Source organism: Triturus cristatus, chromosome 2_2 (genome assembly GCF_964204655.1).
Source record: "Triturus cristatus chromosome 2_2, aTriCri1.1, whole genome shotgun sequence".
Lineage (NCBI taxonomy): Eukaryota > Metazoa > Chordata > Amphibia > Caudata > Salamandridae > Triturus > Triturus cristatus.
Genome location: NC_140582.1, coordinates 720,365,871 through 720,385,066, shown reverse-complemented (window position 1 = coordinate 720,385,066; position 19,196 = coordinate 720,365,871).

The following is a 19,196-nucleotide window of genomic DNA, read 5'->3' as shown; positions in this document are numbered from 1 at the left end:
GCTGAAATGCCAGAAACCGGTCCTAGGAAGCTTGTTTCCGGTCCAGGAAAGGCGTGGCTTGGCAGTTCGGGCTGGACTGTTCCCATGAGGCACAGGCTCAGACTGATTTGCATATGGCCATGTCTGAACTGGGGTGGGAGAGTGGGCTAAAGAACGGTGATGGATCAAACCCAGATTTGTTGACTGGGTGTGAGTGTTTGATTGGTTCTGATGCTCCGTCCATCACCACCCCCTTTTGTACCGCTTTGTTCGCCATAAGTTGGCAGGGTATGCTCAGACGTGAGTCCCTTGCTCACTTTGCCACTGGATTCAAGCAAGCCTGGCTGAAGACGGCTGAAATGCCAGAAACCGGTCCTAGGAAGCTTGTTTCCGGTCCAGGGAAGGCGTGGCTTGGCAGTTCGGGCTGGACTGTTCCCATGAGGCACAGGGTCAGACTGATTTGCATATGGCCATGTCTGAACTGGGGTGGCAGAGTGGGCTAAAGAATGGTGATGGATCAAACCCAGATCTGTTGACTGGGTGTGAGTGTTTGATTGGTTCTGATGCTACGTCCATCACCATCCCCTTTTGTACCGCTTTGTTCGCCATAAGTTGGCAGGGTATGCTCAGACGTGAGTCCCTTGCTCACTTTGCCACTGGATTCAAGCAAGCCTGGCTGAAGATGGCTGAAATGCCAGAAACTGGTCCTAGGAAGCTTGTTTCCGGTCCAGGGAAGGCGTGGCTTGGCAGTTCGGGCTGGACTGTTCCCATGAGGCACAGGGTCAGACTGATTTGCATATGGCCATGTCTGAACTGGGGTGGCAGAGTGGGCTAAAGAACGGTGATGGATCAAACTCAGATCTGTTGACTGGGTGTGAGTGTTTTATTGGTTCTGATGCTCCGTCCATCACCACCCCCTTTTGTACCGCTTTGTTCGCCATAAGTTGGCAGGGTATGCTCAGACGTGAGTTCCTTGCTCACTTTGCCACTGGATTCAAGCAAGCCTGGTGTAACGCCTTGAACGTCTCAGGATCGTTTAACAGACACGACAATGAGGACGCAACCACTTGTGAAGGGTTAGTTCTTTTAATGAAGGCAAATAAAATACAAAGAACAAACAAAAGTTATAGTCACTGGAATCCTCCAGGCTAAGTACGTTACCAGCCCACAGCACGGATGGTCCTAACCGTCCTCTGCATATACGCCGATCCCGGCGTATGCCAACAGAGGGCAGAAATGAAATGGCCGACAATGCCAATCGGTAGGCTGTGAGGGGCACGAAGAGTGTTGGGGAGAATCGAGGAGTCAGGGAAACACCCAGCCGGGGTCTCTACCCGAAGGGAGCAGCCGCTCAACCTCTTCCTCAGACTGCACCGGGACGCGGAGTCACCTCCTGGTGATGCGTCACCGATACCCCAATCACAAGCAAGAAGACTGAACCGAGAGCAGCCGCTCGATCGATCCTGTGGACTTCCGAGTCTGTAACGCGGCAAACACCTCCTGGTGTGCGTTACAGCTGGCAGTCCCTGTGTCTCTGGTCGGGCTGGGAGTTACGACTCCAACCAGCAAAAGCGCCACTGCGCTTGGACTCAGCCGAGTCAAAAAGCGAAGCTCAATGGTTGACCGGTAGAGCTTCCGGGTCCTTCACAGGTGACGATGGGGCAAGACACGGCCCAGGGAGTAACGACTCGACCTACCTCCGTTCTTGCCTTACTGGAGCACCACTCCGGAACACTGCTCTTCACGAAGCAGGTACGTCGGTGTAAACACAATATCCGACAGCCTTGTACCTCCCGGTTCCTCCCTTTATAGGGCGTGTTTTCCTTGAGTTATGTAACAGCTCTCCTGTTTACATAAGGGCGTGTTTTCCTTGAGTTATGTAACAGCTCTCCTGTTTACATAAGGGCGTGTTTCCCTTGAGTTATGTAACAGCTCTCCTGTTTACATAAGGGCGTGTTTCCCTTGAGTTATGTAACAGCTCTCCTGTTTACATAAGGGCGTGTTTCCCTTGAGTTATGTAACAGCTCTCCTGTTTACATAACCTCTCAACCGCTAAGCATCCTGGGAGATGTAGTCCGTTTTCGCTGGTTACCGTTTTCCTCCCCTCGTATGACAGGAATTCTTGACACCTGGCTGAAGATGGCTGAAATGCCAGAAACCGGTCCTAGGAAGCTTGTTTCCGGTGCAGGGAAGGCGTGGCTTGGCAGTTCGGGCTGGACTGTTCCCATGAGGCACAGGGTCAGACTGATTTGCATATGGCCATGTCTGAACTGGGGTGGCAGAGTGGGCTAAAGAACGGTGATGGATCAAACCCAGATCTGTTGACTGGGTGTGAGTGTTTGATTGGTTCTGATGCTCCGTCCATCACCACCACCTTTTGTACTAGCAACAAAAAAGGGCCAGCAGACGGTTCAACTGCACATGCCCGGTAAACGAGGTACCTAACCAAGAAACGCCCCTTGCGCAAGAGCAGAGAAGCAGAGACACTGATCGCCGAGGCACTCTCACGAAAGCTGGCAGAAACCCTACCAACAGAACACATCGCATTAGGATTTTTGTCTGATGTTTTACCTTTCACGTGTCTTGGAAGTTGGTTAAAACAAGGGCATCTGAAGGGCCCCTCGAGGGACCGTGTATAGCCTGAGGAGCAACGGGGATGACGCCATAAACACCACCGCCTTTCTCCGAGGTCAAGCAGAAATGCCTCGGAGAAACGCAGCGGCGTTTTCGGATTCGGGGGCGTGTTTTTCTTTCTCTCGTCTTGCCATTGGCTGGAATGTTTACATTCAAGAGGAGAGAAAGAAAGTAAAAAATACGTCCCCGAATCCGAAAAAGATGGGGCTTGTTTGGAGAGACAAAGCTCTTCTCCAATGGCTGACCAGCATTTAAATAGGCCAGCAATGGAGAAGAGGGAAGAAGAGGGGCGGGTTAAAGCCCCACTTCAAAAACGTTAAATCTCGCGAGCGAGACTGCGCAAACGCAGCCTTCGCTAGCCGAGACCTAAAAAGTAACAAAAACTAAACATAACATACTGATAGCCATGGTTTAAGATAAAACATTGATACCTGGGATCATACAATGGTATATCATATGTGTAAGCCAATGAGTTCTACAGAATGAACTTAAGTAAAAGCAATAGGGATAGGTGAATAAGCAGGTATGGTGCTGAAGTATGAGTTAACATGGTGTTAGGCTCTTTGTGTTTTGTGTCTATCAGGGATCGTAGCAAGGTTAGCTAGTCGTTGGTGAGTACAAGGGGGTTTTGGGCAGTTTATTGGTGTAGAATATAGATAGAGCGACCTAATGATAATGAGGACTATGGTGTAGGGTGTAAACAGTTGAGGTGTGAGGGGCAGAGCCAATGATATTTAGCGCAGGTCTAATTGGGATGATATGCACCATATCTGAGAATTCAAAAGGGGGGGTTGGACTCTATTTTCGTCTGTGTTTAAGATTTGATGTAAACCTGTGGAATTTGACTAGGGTTTGAGAAGTGCCCTGTGTCCAAGAGTTTAAATATGAGGTGGGAGGGGGTGGGCTCTGGTAATTTCAGGAATTACAAGGGGCGATATATAAGAGTGTTCATGGTGGCTTTCTGGATGCAAAGTAGTTGCCCAGAGTGTCCCAAATGGGATTTGGGGGAGTATTCCCCGGTGTAAAGATATCACTTTAATTATGAATTTCTTGGGTCACAAGCTAGTGAAGGTAAGAGATATTGAACAGTTAATACTTATCATTCTGTAATTTCAGCAAAGATGCTACTGTCAATAGAAAATTAACTGGAGAGCATACTCTAATATGTCGACTTTTAAAGGTAGTACAATTTTGTAATCCCCCTCTTTTAAAATACAGTCTATTGTGGGATATTAACTTGGGGGCATATTATCAAGCACGGCATTAACATTATCGCAGCTTTAGCGGCAGAAAACTGCCGCTAAAGCGGCAATATTGGGCTTAATAATATGCCGCAGAGAATTCCAATAGAAGCCCATGTTGACACCAGAACATGGGCTTCAATGGGAATTCTCAAGGGCATATTATCAAGCCCATTATCGCCGCTTTAGCTGCAGTTTTCTGCCGCTAAAGCGGCAATAATGTTAACGCTGTTTCTTGATAATATGCCACTTAGTACTTAAGATGTTTCTCTTAAAATTATTTCTACCACATTGTCGATATTATCATGTTTAGTTTTTATAAAATCGACTTTCAGACGCAAAGCATTAGGCATTTCTGTTAAAGATTTCACACCTACAGGAGCATTATTTAATGTAAGCAAGTATGTAATTTAGTGTTTAAGTGTACATGAAACTTTAAACAATATTAATTTACAAACTACACAGCCGTTAAAATGATTAAAAACAAATCAAAACAATATGATGCATGTTGAAATAAATATGGTACCAGTAAATCAGGCTATTTTCCTCCTAGAGCTAATGGCCTTCCTCAAGAAGTTTACAGAGTTGCCCACAGCTTTTACAGTACAATCCTTAAAGCAAAATAATAATGCCTCTGATATTGTTCTTATGCCTTCTGAATTATACATTGGCCTTAAATATTTTTTTCAAGTTTTTAGTAGGGCTGGGCACACACTTATTATGTGTGTGATGAACTCTTTGGCTGACTTACACATCCTGCACAAACTGCCTTTGATTTCCATTCAGCATTGAAATCCTTAAAAGGGAGATACAAAAGACTAAATCACATGTAGGCAATCTTCTCCTGTGGCCACACATTAAAATCTAAATATGGTTGCCTTAAAAAAGAAAAGGTTTCTGTGGTGTGCCATTTATGTTTATGTCTAGATGCTGCCTCAATGTCCCTACTCAGATTTAAGGTTTTGGCTCCCTTTTTCACCACCAACTTTCGAGCTGCTCTAGACATAGATGCTAGTGTCGCAAACGAGGGAAGATGATACCCCAGCAGCTTTACCAGTAACCTTTCTGAACAAATGGCCCCCACGGGTGCAGTTAATGGTTTGTAAATAAGTGTTCTCAAGGTGTTGATTCCTGCCTCCTTATCATCAATGAAATAAGTGATCTGATTAATATCAACCAAAGCAGATAACCGAGTCAAGCCTAATTCTAATCTTATGTGGCATAAATGGGTAAACTGTCAAACGTAACAGTTTTCAAATGCAATTCAAAACATGAGGTCTAGCTTTTGGGTAATTGTACGAGTCCCACAGAACAGGGATAGTTTTGGCTTTATGACCTCCAACAAAAGACCAATTGCTCCTCCCCCATATAGTGTGAAGAACCTTTTTTGTGCTCCCAATGTACTTGTAATTCTCCATTTTAAGTTCTCAACATGACACTTCCCAGTGAGATTTTTTTAATCTATTATAGGACCCAATCATGGGTATTCCTGGTCCTCCTCTATTTTAACGCTTCCTATCTTCCAAGTCAACTTAGAACTATATCAACCAAGGACCATTACCTTGGCTTTATTTATGTTAATAAGAAGATTATTTTCTGTCTTGTACAATTGGATTCGATCAAGTTGCCTTTGGAGGCGAATCTGAATTGTCCCAAAGATGAACAGATCATCAGCGTAAGCTAAAAACTGGACTTTAGCTTGTTCTAGCTTCAGGGTATCTTCTAACCTATGCTTTAGTAAGTCTACTAGGTGCAATATGTACAGATTAAAAAAAAGCAGGGTTAAAATGCACCCTTGCTTTAGACCATCATGGGTAGGATTTTTTGGAGATAGACCATAACCATCAGACATCTTGACTCTAGCCCAGGTTTTGCTGTGGTGTTCTATTATCAGATGTAGAAGACCTAGGGGTATATCCCACTCCTGAAGCTTCCCCCACCGCCTAGTTCGACTCTATATAAGGCTGTTGAAAAGTCTATCAAGCAGGCAAAAAGGTAGTTTTTCTGAATGCAAGCTTTCTGCCTGATCATGGTCAAGATTATGATATTGTCTGTTGTACTGCATTTAGGGCGAAAGCCTGACTAATGGAAGGCTAATTTGCTTGATTGTTCAACCCATACCTGCAGGTGAGATAGGAGGTGTTTAGCAAATAATTTCCCGTCTGCATCCAAGAAGTCAATGAGGCGATAACTACTGGGCAAAATACAAAATTACTCCTTTCCATGAATGTTATAACAGGCCCAAATGTATAACCGTGTTAAACATTAGAGTTAAAATCAAACCCCATTTTTCACGGTTAAGCTTCATTGGGGCAACAGAGTGCTTGTTAGGGCAAGATGCCCGTGAGGCTTTATAATTTTTAATTTGTTTCACAATGTCTACATGACTGGTTCTAAGATGTGACCAATCTTCTATGCCTGCCTTACATGTCGTGTCTCATTCTAAAATCTCCTATATTGCTGTAAAATGCTTTTCCCATTGATCGTGTGTTATATGGTAATCACACCCCGCTTTATGGGTTTTTGATGCCTTTAGTAACGATGGCCCAAAAATCCTTGTTATTTTGATTGACTGTCACGATGTGCAGATCTGACCAATTGTGTTCTTGTTCTGTTTTTTTAATATAATGCATATCGGTTCTTAACTTAGATTATGTTTTTTTTATGTTGCATATATTCTCTTCTACCTTCAGCTGCCTTAATTCCTTTTTATATTGCATCTTCTTAGGTTAATTTCGACCTCTATTGCAATTTTGTGGGTCCCCTTATGGATATTTATTAAAGGTGCTTTTCCTAGTAACTCAAACATTTGGGTGGGAAGAATGGTGAAAGAATTAATAACACTTATAAATCCCCCCATTCAGGTTTTAATGGTTGACAGAAAGTTTGTAAAAAATGGTTGACCCGCAGATCTTATCTTGTAACTGGTTACATCCACCATTCCAAACTATTCTTTTTCCCTTTCTCACCGTTAAATCATCCTTACCTAACAGCTTGCCTGCTTTGTATTCCACTGTTCTAAGTCCTAAGGCGATATGTTGTGGGCTGTGGCCGCTTTCAAGTTTGGGTATTTTTTTAAAATCCTGAATGTTTTCAAAATCATTGACATGAAAAAATGTATGATCCATAACTGATTCTTTGCCTACCATTTGTATGATGAGACCCCAGGCCTGTTAAGGTGGAACTAACCAGTCTACCCTGACAAGTGGACTTTTTAGGATTGTAGATTGGATCAGAGACAGACATTTGTTGGTCTACAATATCCACTTGAGGGTCTTTTTGCACTCATTTGAATAAATTGTTATTAAAGGCACTTGTCAGCACAATCTTAGAATTTGGAATAAGACCTCAGATGGTTTCAACATTCTGTAGAATACTTAATCGAATTAATTAGAACATTTGTAATAAAATTTGTCCAAACTGCCAAAATATTTTTAGACCCGTATGTAATACGGTAATTTGATGCACCTCAGGTACATCTGAAATGTACTGATGAACCACCATTCGGCATACCCCACAGTCCTTTGATTGCTGGTATACCCAAAGTATATAATTCTGAATATTCAAATCTGAAAATTTCCAGGTTTCCTGTAAGCAAATAATGTCTTACGTGTTCAGAAAATTATGTTGTTTCGGGTTATATTTCTTTTTTGCCTGTACCAACCGTCAATGTTCCAAGAACATATCTCCAGAAACTCCTTAGTTTGACTAGAGTCTTCACTGCATGTATCAGGGATGCCAGCGTTGCTCCTCTGTTGAATACGGCCTCTGGACGGTTAGTATTGGAAAATGGCCAAAGCTGTACATATTGCTGTTGTTTCACCCTATTGTTATTGCCAAGTTATTGATGGCCATGTTGTTACTATTTTCAGGGCCTTTCAAAGGAATCATGTTGGTCAAGGTGTTATTTGGGTGGTCCCTGGAGGAATGACTGGTAGTGTCCTTAAGGAAGGAAGGATATTTCCTCTGCTCCACCATTTTTATATTTATCCCCCAATCTGATAGTACGTCTGCTTTTCCAAGTATTGTGTCATAAATGTGATAGTTAGACCAATTTGTAATTCTAGTTTCGCTTTGAGACTTGCTGTTGGTCACATACTGAATAGACAAAAGATCCCCTGACTCAAGATGTTTCAAATCAGGGAAGTGTAAGACCTTGAGAATATTTTGGTGTTTCAAAATGTCAAAAAGATCTTCTGAATCATAACATGGGCAAAAGTAAATTTGTAAAAGAGTATCTGTCTCCTGAATCTGAGTTCTGCTGGAATAAACGGGCTATTAGATAATTTTTCTCATGGTCTCCCTTCTGATATTGTTATTCTCCAAGGTATCCACATTTGATTGTCCAGTCATAGCCAAGGACCGCACGCTGTTAATATATACATTCTGCTCCTGAGGACCAAGGGCCTGATTCACAAAAGTAAACTTAGACCTGAAGTCTAAGTTTAGACCTAAAGTCTAACTTTACTACTACGAAAGTTAGACTTTTGGTCTAAGTTTAGACCAAAAGTCTAAATAAGACCAAAAGTCTAACTTTACTACTGCTAAAGTTAGACTTTAGGTCTAAACTTAGACTTTTGGTCTAAACTTAGACCAAAGTCTAACTTTACTACTACTAAAGGTTAGACTTTTGGTCTAAACTTAGTGCAAAAGTCCAACTTTAGTAGTACTAAAGTTAGACTTTAGTATTTCGGATATTCTTTTCATAATTCTAAGTATTTCTTCCTCTTCACCTTGATCATTTTCCCTGTTTCCATATGTTTCAAGTTTGGAAGTCATATTGATCCCATTAGTGTTGCTGCCTTTAGAGCCAATGACGGACGTTACTACTTTCTATGGTTCAGGAGTTTGCATTGTTTTAGTTGGATTCATGTTGTTGTTGTTTGTAGTACTCCTGGCAGAAGTTATTGGGTTGTCTCATAGCATAATATTTTTGGCCCTTAGATAGTTGATAAAGGACTGAGTGCTTATTTTCATTCCCAATATTTTTGTTTAATTTATGTAAGTTCTTCAAATTCCATTTACTTACATAAAGATAAAAATAGACTACGTTTCTTCTGGCCCTGAAGTGTAAGAAAGTGTTGGAGAAATTAGATTTTCATCTTAATCAGTTCCTAAGCCATCAGGGCCTAATTGCCTACCTGGCTCTGTAGTATTAAATCATGGCGGTGTTGATGTCCTGACAGTGTCGCCTGTACAGTGGTGTCTACTTGGTGTAAGGGATAATATCAATCAATTAATCATTTTATAAGGCGCTGCTACTCATAGGATAGGGTATTCCGGCGCTTTCAGGTCCTGGAAGGCTCATTTGAACAGCCAGATCTTGAGGGCTCTACAGAATTCCAGAAGTGAGGTTATGGTCAGGAGCTGTGTGGGGAGGCTGTTCCAGGTCTTTGTTGTGATGTAGAAAGAGCGTCCTCCACTTCTGCTTCTGTAGATGTGCGGAGTGTGGGCTGGTGAGGGAAGTGGAGCGTAATCTTCTTGGCTGATGGAAGTTCAGGCAGTAGTTAATATAGGTGGGTACTTGGTTGTGTAGAGCTTTGTGTAAGTGGGTCAGCAGCTTGAAATGGCATGTCTTCTGTACAGGGAGCCAATGGAGTTAGCTGAGGTGGGTTGTGATGTGGGTTCATTGGGGGAGGTCAAGGATGAGTCTGACTGCGGTGGTCTGTATGGTTTGAAGTCTCTGTAGGAGGTGTGCGGCGATTCCTATGTAGAGAGCATTGCCATAGTCCAGTTGGCTGGTGATGAGGGCCTGTGTCACGGTATGTCTCGAATGAAGGGTTAGCCACTTGAAGATCATAGGTAGCATGTGCAGAGTGAGGAAGCAGGTGGAGAAGACAGTGCTAATCTGTGATTGCATGATGAGTTTGTCAGCAAGGATGATTCTGAGGTTTCTGGCATATTCGACGGGTGTAGGTGCGGGTCCTAGGTCTGATGGCCACCAGAAGTCGTTCCATGGGTTGCTGTTGTTTCGAACATCAGTACTTCATTCTTGTCTGTGTTCAGCTTCAGGCATGTGTTCTTCATCCAGTCGGTGACGCTTGCATGCATCTGTGGAAGTTGATCCTGGTGATGATAAGGTTATCGGTGAGTGAGAGGATGAGTTAGGTGCCATCTGCGTCAGATATTACTTTGAGACCGTGAGATCTGACGATGTTAGCCAGCAGGGTCAATTATGCATTGAAGAGCATGGAGCAGAGGGATTAGCCCTGGGGACACCACAGACAATATCTGTGGGTTCAGAGGTGAAAGGTTGTAGGTGGACCGTCAGCATTATACAGGTGAGGAAGGAGGTGATCCTTCTGAGTATGTCCCCTTGGATGAAGATGTGGTGGAGTCTTTTGATCACCGTATGATGTGATACAGTGTTGAAAGCTGAAAAGAGGGAGAGGAGGATCATACCTGCTGTTTCTCCTTGGTCGAGGAGGATTTCGATGTCATTGGTGGCTGCGATCAGGATGATCTTGGTGCTGTGATTGCGCCAGAAGCCGGATTGGGAGGTGTCGAGTAGCTGGTTCTGCCGCAGCTTTGTCACGAGTTGCTTGCTGAAAGTCTTTTACAGTACCTTGGCTGGGAATGGGGGCAAGGAGATTGGCCGGTAGTTCCTAAGTTCAGTGGGATCAGCAGAGGGTTTTTTGAGGAGTGGCCTGACTTTGGCATGTTTCCAGGTGTCCGGAAATGTTGCGGTTGTGAATGAGTTTTTGAGCAGGGTGGTGAGTTCCTGGCTAATCCCTTGGTTTCCGAGGTTGAAGATGTGGTGAGGGCATGGGTTTGTGGGAGGTCTGGAGTGGATGGTTTTTATGGTGGAAGTGGTGTCCTGGGTGGAGAGGTGGATCCAGGTGGTCAGTCTGCAGATCATGTTGGTTGTGGTGGAAGCATATCTGTATAGGAAGTCCGTGGGTGGAGTTTGGGTTTCAAAGTTTCTGTATATGGTTGCGATCTTGTCATGGAAGAAGTCGGTGAGGTTGTCGCACAGTATTGTGAGGGTGTGATGATGGTTTCCCTGGCAGCCGGGTTGGAGAATTCCTTAATGATGTTGTAAAATTCCTTGCTGTTGTTGGCACTGGTTTTGATGCATACGGCTAGGGCTGTCTTCTTTGTTGCCCTCAGTAAGCGGCGGTGGTAAAGTTTGAGAGAGGTCTTGAAGGCTGCCCTGTCAGAGGTGTCCTTGCTGGTGCGCCATCTTGTCTCCAGCTGTTTGTTGTTATGTTTCACTGTTCTGAGTTCTTGGGTGTACCAGCTGGCCATTTTGGAGGGTCTTCTATCAATGTTGCTCTTGATGGGGGCAATGCTGTCAGTGCAGTTGGTGATCTAGGCATTGATGTTCCAAATTCCCTGTTCCAGGCTGGTGGCAGCATCTGGGTTGGAGGTGTTGAGGGTGCCCAGCCAGCCAGTCTGTGAAATTTTGCTCCAGCTGCAGAGGGGGGCACTGACAGTCCTGGGGGCGGAGGTGCTTGGACTGGAGATAGTGAAGTGGACAATGGAGTGATCTATCGAAGTGAGTTCTGTGACTTGGCTGAATGTGATACAGTTGCTGGATGTGAAGATAGTGTCCAGCATGTGTCCTGTGGTGTGCGTGGGGTCGCAGATGATCTGGGTCAGTCCATGGCTGTTAAGACTATTGAGGAGGTGTGCGGTGTGTTGTCGTTGGCTTTGTTGATGTGGAAGTTGAGGTCACTGATGTAGCTGTAGTCCTTGGAGTCCAGGGCTAGGGGCGCAATAAAGTCTGTGATGCTGTTGCAGAAGCTGGAATGCACGGCCGAGGGTCGGTATGCGAGGGTGCCTCTGATGGTTGTCTTGTCATCAGTGTGGAGCTTGAAGTTGAGGTGTTCCATGGAGGTGGTGGTATTTTCAGTGGTGGTGCACTGTATCGTCTCTGTGAATGAGGGCTGTTCCTCCTCCTGGTTTGTTGGTACAGTACTGGTGAGTGATTTTGTATCCATCGGGGATCGATAAGACAATGTGGGGTGCGAGGGTCGTGATGAGGTCCCATAACTCGGTGGAGTGCTTGCACATAGAGCACGTATTGAAGAGTAGGCATGGAGTTGGTGGGTCGCTACTTGTCTGGTGTGGCGAAAGGTCAGCATGGTGCTTTGCAAAGTGATGGTGGTCACGCTAGTGCAGGAGAAGGTGCATCTGGTCCTATTATACAGTTCAGTACGGCATGGTAGCAGTGTTTGCTGGATCGTCCGGCGTTCAGAGCACGGAGGACCACAGGTTTGTACCTGTGGATAGGCTAGGAACCATGGGTCCTAGTGCTGGAAATTGTTGAGGCATGGACGGGAGCTGAAGGAGTTGTCTTCAATGTGCCAGCGGTGCGCCCGCTGGGCGCAGAAGGCTGCAGCCTCAATTGAGTAGATCGTGGGAGTAGTTAGGGGCACTGGAAGGCGGTGGGTGGGGCTAGGCAGGAGGTTGAAGGACAGTGGCAGGGATCAGAATCAGAGTTTGGTGGGAGGCTTGAAAAAACGTGGCAAGAAGCACAAGAATGAGCAGCATAAATGGCAGAAGAATTAAGCAAAAAGCACAGTGAGACAAGAAGCAACAGGCACGGCAAAATAATTTTGCCTCACTGTGTCCCAATGCAAACTTGTTCACGCCTTCTCTGTAGGTGAGTGTGTTTATAAGATAGCCGTCCAGGATAGTCAAATAACTAGACCAATAGAGTTAAAGGAAAGTTAAGAAAAAAAGAGAAAAAGATGCACCTAGCAGCTCACCTCTCTGAATGATCACCGCCTCAACCAACAACCAGAAATTCCAGAAAATTCCTGACTCTCTGTTGTAAATTGTAATTGTAAATTGAGGGATTCCACCCCTCTGATGACCCCTTCTGGGCAACTTGGAAGGCCGCCAGTGGGGCCCAGGCTGAATGAACATTTTAAATTTACACTGGTGGCTGGAATAGGGCGATGTCTTCAAGTGTTCCCTGCACTTCCTGAGTGCTGAGATCACTTTGCTCCGGTTCACTGTGGATCCTATGGTCCCCTATGCAGAGGACCAACCAACCAACCTAAGTCCAGATCTGTTGTACTGGTCCGTACAAGGGTGGGGCAGGTATATATGCCACTATTATTCCAGTCACCTCAAATCCTCCACCCAAAAAAAACCCACTGCAGTCAAGCAGTGTGGTGTGGCATGTCTTACAGCACAACTTACGGCTTCGAACTTGCGACCCGTGGCTCCTCTCCAAAGGACTTTCTGGATTTGGAGACTTCCTACTACCTCACGCAGGGCACGTCGTTGGTAGTGTTGTGGAGCATTGTGGATCAGAGGTTGTGGGCGGACACAAGCACAATCGGCAGAGGGAGCAAATCTTTAATGTAAGAAGATGAACTAAGACAATTTTGATTTCTGTTTTTTAATCCCTATTTTCCAAATCAACCCAAATTGTGTGTGGGTAATTGTTTTAAAGTTTGTGAACAAAAGATCAGTCATCTTAGAATATCCTCTAATACACAACTCCTCATTTGCTTTGGGAACAGTCACAAACCTGCCTCTTCTACAACTTTAGCATGATGGGTCTAATGGATAATGTCCTTAGCTGCTATTGATACTTACATTTTTGGAGCCCATTCCTCTCAGGTGCAATGGCTACTGAGACCTTTTGGGCAGGGTTTTCGCTTGGAGGACATTCAGCAGACTGGTCCAATGACAACCATTTTTGTACTTTATATTGCAAACCTGTATCTACTCCTACCATAGCCGCCAAGGTTTCAGATTGCTTGTGTGACATTTTCACAATTTCTTTGTAATTATGAGTGACATTTCTATCACCATGAGTGACACTAGCTCACACGAAAAGTAAAGCAATGAATAAGAGGGAAACATAAATATCAGAATATAGATCCATTGGAACAACGAGAAAAGGATTTTAAAACTGATGCAAAGCATCACAAGTAATTGAAGGGCACTAATCGAGTGCCCTTGTAACCTGATTGTACTGTTAAACTGGGCGGGATGCCCCTCTGCTGGAGAGATCGTTGTTTTTTTTCAGCGCAGGTCGCCGCCCATGGCGCTATAATCAGGTAAATTGCATGCAGCGCTAGTTGACTAGCACGGCTCCCCCTCCCTCCCTACTCTGTTACACGACAGTATTGTGCACTAACGCGTCACTGCTGAAGTAGAGAGAGACTGCTTGACTGCACAGTTCCTAGAGTACAGGACACAAAATCAGAATTAAGCCAATTTTATAGCAACTAAGGGCAATTAGATACCGGGCAGACATGGGACATGAGAAAGCCGTCCATGCTGAAATAAGTATGAAGGCTTGCAGCGGGTAAAAAACAAGTAATTTAATGAGCTTGGACTGCAACTCCTGCTCATTGCGGCAGCTCGCAGTGGGAAAGTCTAGCCATTGCTGGCCGATAACCCAAGTGACCCTGAGTGAGTGTGTTGCGATCAGACATAGGGCCCAGGGAGCAAAAAGACTGCAGAGAGGGACTCTTCACAAACAAGTTTTTTCTGGCACCCCTCTGATACCTTGAGATTCCCACCTGTCTGGACCTGCAACGGCTACAGAGAGAGGCTTCTAAATAATTGTACTCGACTCGCCAACCACGGCAAGGATTGTTACATCAAGGCGATGTGGAGGGTAATTTTTAATGACTTTTTGCTGGGGTTTACACTGTAAACTTCAAGAACCCTTTTCTTTCCTGTCCGACCGGCATGGCTGTGTGAACCCCACCCGTCCCCAGAGTAAATAAGTAATCACTTACTGTGGCCCTGGCAATGATTCTAAAGGTACTCACCAGCTGCACAGTCCGTGAGTGGTGTGCTTCCCTGCTCTGGGCTCCATCGCGGCCACCGCGGTCCCGTGAGTTGAGGGTCCAGTCATCGCCGGATCACAATGTTGATTCATTTTAAATTTGACCATAGCGGTGCGAGTGGAGCTGCCATTTGTCCCACAATAACTGCTGCCTGACCCCTGCTGCACCACAGGCGCCAGCAGGATGTGGCCTACCACGGCTATTGAAAATCTGCTGTTGACATTGGGCTCAAATTATTACATTGTAGCACACCCACTGCTCAGACAGAAGGCCCCAGCCTACCTGACAGCGCTCTGCCTTTCTCCAGCCATAAGTTATAGACTAGCATTGGAATTAGCAACGTTATGGCTTGACAGCCCAGCAGTAGTCACTAATGACTATAAAGCGTGACTTTGCATTTCAGTGCGGTGATGCGGACCCCCACAGTGAAATGCATTCGTCTAACATGTGATGCGTGGCACTTGGCAGAGCTGTCCTACTTCTTTGGTAATAAATATACTTTAAACAAAACATAATATGAAGGCTTAGGTCTAAATTTGACAAAAGACACAGAGGCAAACATTAGCCCACTCTCACTTTCCCTCCCTTTGTTTAGTGCAATTCAACCACTCAACTACTGTTCCATATTATTTTCCTGAACTTCATCAATGGCCCTCGGATGGATTCGTCAAAGGATTCCTGTCCTGGAGAAACTCGGCATGCACCAGTATTCAGCGGATATCCTCTTTCCAGGATTACATTTACATATGTTTTCCAAGAAACTTTTACTTTGTTGTTAGCTATTTCTATTGTTTTTCTCATTCTATTCCTCGCAAGGAATGCGCGGGCGCCCCCGCATGCACAGTTTTCTTGAGGAAGTCGCGATGGAAGAGGAGGGCAGCCTGGGGACGCCGCAGATAAGGTGAGACATTTTCTTATTCTTTAAATCGCTTTTTTTAAAGTCGCTGAAAATTGTTAATAGCGCTGGTGGGAGGCGGGGGGGGGAGGCAAACTCCGCTTTGCCGTGAGTGTGCGGAGGTTTGCCTGCTCCGCCTACTTTGTGGAACACAGAACAGGTGAAACTCCGCACATTCCGTGGGCAGAGTGGAGTTGTCTGCCCACCCTTAGTTTTCTATTGGTTCTTGACTGCTGTTATTTAAATAAAGCAAGGTAAGAGAAGCATAATATGAAGTCCCTAGATATAGAAAGTTTTATTTCTTGAATAACTTCAAAACTACTGAAATATATATATGTGTGTGTGTGTGTGTGTGTGTGTGTGTGTGTATATTCACTGAAAAAACCATAGGTTTCAGGGACGTTATAGATAGAAATTAGCATTTAAAAAACCTTATAAATTCACTGAAAAAACCATAGGTTTCAGGGACGGTATAGTTAGTTGGACATTTCACTCGTACAAAACCAGAGAAATTAGAACGTTATAGTTAGTAGAGCTAACTATAACCCGCGCCCCCGCAATGCACTGCTGATGACATCACATATTACATCACTCATGACATGGTCAGTGACATCACTGATGACATCACTGAGGACATCATCCAGTGAATGTGTGTTTCTGTAAAGTTTAAATATATTTTATATTTGTTAATGCCAAAGTGTATTGAAGAATGAGTTGGTATATAAGTGTGTGGGTGTAAGATTTAATAGGTGTGTAACTGACTGTATAAGTTAGTGATTAAATGTGTCTTACTGAATGCATGGATTAGTGACTAAACTGTGTGAATGTCTGTATCAGTCTCTCAGTTGTTGTGTAAGCTGCTGCATGGGTTGATGATTAGGTACAAGACTGTCTATATGGGTTACCTATTAGTTGTATGAGTATCTGTATGGGAGCCTCAGTGTTTGTATGTGTGGGTGGGTGGGTGGGCGGTGTGTGACTTTTTGTCTACATGTGTGAGTGGATAATTTACTGGGTGTATGGGTTCAATAGTGCATGTGGAAATAGCTGTATAGGTGACTGAGTGTGTGTATCAGTGTGTTGGTGAGTGAGTGTATGTCTCACTGGTATATGTGTGAGTAACTACATTTGTGAAAGGCAGTATATGTGAGTGTTGGAGTATATAAATGACTATGTTAGAGTGAGTAATTGTGAGAGTGGCTGTATAAATGAGTGTGTGCTTGTGTCAGTGATTGTATAAAAGAGAAAGTATATGTTAGTATCTGTATGAATAGGTTAGATTGTGAATGTATAACTGTATAGGTGAGTAAATGGCAGTGTTATTGATTCTTTACATGACTAGCTAGGTGTGTCAATAACTCTATGGATGAGTGACGATGTACGAGTGTTTGTATAAGTGTATGAGTACATATAATAGTGCAGTATTGATGAGTGACTGCATGTATATGTAACTGTATGGGTGAATGAATGAATGTGTGTGTATAGCTAGGAATTAGTCAGTGGATATATAGTAACTGCTATTGATTTGTCTATGGTTTCGAAAATGGTAGTCTGTATTTTAGAGTGGGTGTATCAAAAGTTATATTAGGGTGTGAGGAGGTGCATCAGATTATCACATGGATGATGTCATCAGTGATGTCATTTGAGATGTCATCAGTGATGTCACTGACCATGTCATGAGTGATGTAATATGTGATGTCATCAGCAGTGCATTTCGGGGCGCGAGTTATAGTTAGTTCTACTAACTATAACGTTAGAATTTCTCTGGTTTTGTACGAGTGAAATGTCCAACTAACTATAACATCCCTGAAACCTATCATTTTTTCAGTGAATTTCTAAGGTTTTTTAAATGCTAATTTCTAACTAAAACGTCCCTGAAACCTATGGTTTCTTAAATGAATTTCAAAGGTTTTTTAAATGCTAATTTTTAATTATGATGAACATTAAACCCATAGTTTTTTCAGTGATTTTAAATCATCATTCCATTCTCAACCTGGTGAAAACAGCCGATATCGCCAGTTTTCCAGCAATAGCTTCCGCAAAAAAAACGCTACAAATGAGAGCAACAACGAATGCTAATAATATGCAGAGTAGGCGTTCCTATGCAAAAATAACACAAAAACACCACATCCCGATATTTTCAACGAGCAGCCAAATCTGCGGTGCGATCCAAAAACAAGCGATAAGTTGCATTAGCAGTAGGAATGTAACATCTGCCTTTTACTGGTGTAAAGAAGGACGACTACTTACAGTGTGAAAGGGAGCCCAGCCCAGAATCACCTCTGAAGACCAACACATGTCATAGAGCTACTGATCATGCACCTCCCACACCCAAGAAGGCCACAAAACCCACTGCCACCACCCGCAGGACCTCCCCCCGGACCAACCCCCCTACTACCACTGAGGCAGCGCACAACAGGACAACGAAACTTTCAAAAATGGCATGGCCCCTCAGCCACACAATAGTTGAATGTTGCGAGATGTGGCAACCACACATGTGTGAAGGACGCAGATCACCCACCCATAATAATGCACACAATACCAAGTGTAGCAGTGATGTGCTGGACAGACCTCACTATGCAGAGCACAAACCTCCCCATGTTTACATATACTGCTGGTGCTTGTAGTGTTGTGGACAGTGGATACAACCATGTTACCTCAGACGGTGGAGAAGATCTCGGTCATGTACCTGTGTCGTCGTCCCCTGTAAGCGGAAGTGCAGTGGGCTGGTCCAACGTAAGCCACTCCAGCGTAGAAGTGTGAATAAATAGTCTGGGGCTCTGGGCATGGTTCACTTGTGTGAAGGCCAATGTCTCTACCAGAGCGGCGGCCCTCACCCTGCCACGTGGCTGCCGCCATGACCGCGGGTCTCAACGACACAGGCTCCCTGCGAGCACAGTGGCACACCACCGCAGAGTTATGTCTGTACACACTACTGCCTTTGATCTACACTGCGGACAGCAGGGCTCACAATTCAGATGGAGTCGCGATTGCAAATGACACAGTCCAGTTGGCAAGACACATTGCTCTCAGTGCGGCCTGCCCAGACCACGCATCATCGCAGGCTGCGTACACGCTGAGCGCCAGTAGTACCACTAACTCAGTGCACCACAAGTCAATGCCAAGTGTCCTTATTAAGGCAGAATTCATTAGAAAAAAGACATTGCTACCAGTGCGGCCCGCCCGGACCACGCATCATTGCAGGGTGCGCACACGCTGGTTGCTTCAGGTGCCACTAACTCACTGCACTACAAGTCATCGCCACGTAGCCTTATTAAGGCAGAATTCATCAGACAAAAGGCATTGCTACCAGTCCGGCCCACCCAGACCACGCATCATCGCAGGCTCCACACACTCTGAATACTTCTGATGTCACTAACTGTGCAGCTTAACTTAACGCCACGTGGCTGTGGGCCCTTACTGACCGCTGCCTCTGGCATACACTGTGGTCAGCACGGCTCACAATTAAAATTGAGTCTTGATTCATTAATTACGGAGTCCAGTAGGTAACTAAGGACAACATCCCTGAAACCTAAATAATATCCTTTTAGTATCCTTGCTTCAAGAACTTTTTTTCATATCAATTACAGCTTTAGTACAATGACCAAATTCATCTTCAAGTCCAAAGGAAGACTGAATAGCAGTCTACACTACAGCCAGCAGAGCTCACAGTTCGAATTCAGT